We start from the raw sequence: 3,259 nt of genomic DNA, 5'->3' as shown, positions 1-3,259 counted from the left end.
GAAAGGAAAGGAAAGGAAAGGAAAGGAAAGGAAAGGAAAGGAAAGGAAAGGAAAGGAAAGGAAAGGAAAGGAAAGGAAAAGAGGGGCTGGAGAGATGGCTCAGCGATGAAGAGCCCTGGATACTCTTCCAGAGGTCCTGAGTTCAATTCCCAGCAATCACATAGACCTCACAACTGTCTGGAACTCCAGTTCCAGAGGCTCCAACACCCTTACACAGACATACATGCAGGCAAAATACCAATGCACATGAGATAACAGTAAAAATCAAGAAGCGTTTTTTAAAAAAAAAAAGAGAGTTGGTTTCATTCGTAATGAGAGGCCTGCTCCTGGGCCCCTTATCTCTGGGGCTTTGTGTTTGTGAGATAAACTGTGGTAAGAATGACATCATCAGGCCTTCCACCCTGCACACGCCTCTACCCACAGCTTGGAGCCATCTGCTTTAGCCTTATCTCGCTCATTAAGTTTTAACCTGAGTGTGCACATGAACTCGCTGTCTCAAGACACACAGCGGTTCCCTGGGGGTCACATTTAGACTGGCTTGTTCCCGGATTCCCTGTCTTACTTTTAGGGATATGATGACAATAATGTGCAGAGAAGAAAATATAAACTCTCAGGGAAACACAGCACTCCCTCATGTGAGAGAAAATGGGGGACATGTGTAGAGCTAGTACTAACAGGATCTGCTAGCGGAGTGATAAAGTGGTAACGGCTGGGGGAGAGAGAATAGAGGGGAGTCAGAGGCTCAGGACGATTCCCCTGCCTGCTGTGTAGACTGCTCCAGCAGTATTGTTCCTTGAATGGCTGTTTTCCTCCTCCTGGGGAGCGCCCCCGCCCCTCCCCCACCACATACCCAAGGCTTGTAAGCTTTGTCTTAAAGTAGGGCACAGAGAAGGGGGTGTCTTCTCTTAGTGTCAGATCCTACAGCCACCTTCCAAGTTCTCTCCCACAATTCACCTTGTGCCCATATGTCACTCTGAGAGCGCCACCCCCCAAAACCGGCCTTAATGACTGAGACTTGATGGAGGTGGAGTGGGAGACCAGGTGCCAGGTGTCAGTGAGAAGGACCTGAGAAGGAAAAGCCTGAAGTAATCTCAGCCCTGAGTGTCAGGGCGCAGTTTCTGTTTGACTACAGCAAAGCCCTTGAGACAAATATTTATCAAGGCCCCCTAGAAGCCCCGTGCTTAAGTGTTCCTTCGCAGCACGAGAACAAAGAAATGTGGTCCAGGCTCAACACATCTGAGGCGGCTTCACACACATCCGACCCGGGCCTCAGGCCCCTGAAAGTCAGGGTTTCTGTTCGGCAGAGAGAAGGAAGCTTGCTTCACAGCAACCCCAGGATTCTCCGCAGGAGGGAAACGAGGCTGAGGCCAGGCCAGGTTGAGTCTGTCTCCTGCTGTCAATTACACAGGGCACAGAATGCTTGGGTTGTATCATCTGTCAATCTCAGGCCTTGACATCCACCTGGGATTTTCCTACTGTGAAGCAGCCAGCAAGCAACAGCTCTGTCCTAGCTCACTTTGCTCCCTAAAGTCTTTCCTTGCCTACTTTTGCTCCGCACATCTCTCTCTATGTACTGTTTTGCCCACTGCATCCTGTTCTCCACTGATCCAACACACACACATTCACGCGTGCACACATCTGTTGGGCCTGTACCATCTCAGATATTGTCGTCCTCCTTTTGCAGGACCCTTTCAGACCATCAGACTGTTTTCTTCCAAAGCTAGTCTACACTGAGCAGACTAGCTGGTTTTCCCACAGGACTGGTTCAACCTTTGGTTCTAGGGAAAGACTCTGGTTGTGGCCCCCCTACTTCAGGAATTCTCCAGCATCATCTGGTCAATGAGATGGCCCCTGAAAGGCTCTAGCCCTCTAAGTCCACATTCCTTTATTCCACCATCAATAAATAAGCGCTGGGGACCCAGATCGTTTAGCTAGGACAGCTGAGAATGTTTATAGATGGCTGAAGTACTTCCCTGGGGTTGTGGGGTTGCACACCAGGGAATGGACTCCAGGTGAGCCATGAGGGCCCGGGACAGAGGGATGGAAGCATCTTAGAGTCAGAATCTTTGGTTATAGTTGAACAGTATTTTAGTACAAGTCTCAAACCACCACCAACAAAATGTAATGACTGTTTCAAAGCACACCAATAGTGAGCAAGCCTGAAGCTCACAGGACCACCTGACCAGGGTTTCTCATTGAAGTTCCTCCCGAGGGACCTTATTTTGTGTCACCTTGACAACAAAAGTATTTAATATACACCATATGAAGAGACAGGGAGAATTTTAAAAGATTTTCCTGGCCCATTCACCTATTGTTATAAAATAAATTACCCCGAAGGGAAATTAAAACAATGACTTATTATGCCCTCCCAGAGCTGATTGGCTGTGCTCAGCTGAGTGGCTGTTGCCTAAGTCGCTCAGGTGACCACAATCATGTGTCAACCTGACTGGAAGTGGAGGGGCTATGATAGTGCATCTGCACGGTTAGTTCTTTGGGTCTGGCAATCAACTCCGTGTGATCCCTTATCAGTCAGGTGCGTTTCCTGATACAGTGTAGGGTGTTGTAAGAGAGTAGGGAAGGCGTTCGAGACCTCATAGAGCAGTGGCTCTCACCTTTCCCGATGCTGTGACCCTTTAATGTTGTGGTGATTCACCCCCAACCACAAAATTTTTTCCTCGCTACTTCAGAACTGTAATTTTGCTACTGTTATGAATTGTAACGTAAATATCTGTTTTCTGATGGTCTTAGGTGGCCCCTGTAAGAGGGTTGTTCGTTATGTTGAGAAATGCTGTCTCAGAGCCTGCATAATGCAGCATATGCAAAGTTGCTTTTGCCACGTTCTGTGGGTCAGAACATGACCAGCTTAGGTTCAAAGGAGGTGGAAAAGACTCTGCCAGGGATAGGAACAGCCAAAAGGTGATCACAGTCAACCTGCCACACTTCCCACATTGCCCTCCACCCTGTCCCCTGGGTGTTCCCTATAAAGAGCATGTGATAAATGTCTCTACCTGTGAAGAGGACTTCAGGATCTAGTCATCTATCAAGTATCAGTCCCTCCCCACTTTGAAGGCTCTAGCTGGTCAATTGCCACACAGTCAGTGCTTTAGAGGAAAACTGGCTTCACCTTGTTCTTATTAGTAAAACTAGTGAGTATAGTAGACTATTAGCCACACCGGACTCCAGCCATTGAACCCCCAGGACTCCAGCCAATGACTCCCCAGAACTCTGGCCATTGATCCCCCAGGACTTCAGCTATTGG

Source organism: Mus caroli, chromosome 16 (genome assembly GCF_900094665.2).
Source record: "Mus caroli chromosome 16, CAROLI_EIJ_v1.1, whole genome shotgun sequence".
Classification (NCBI taxonomy): domain Eukaryota; kingdom Metazoa; phylum Chordata; class Mammalia; order Rodentia; family Muridae; genus Mus; species Mus caroli.
The sequence above is the reverse complement of the archived record's forward strand: the minus strand, read 5'-3'. Positions refer to the sequence as shown.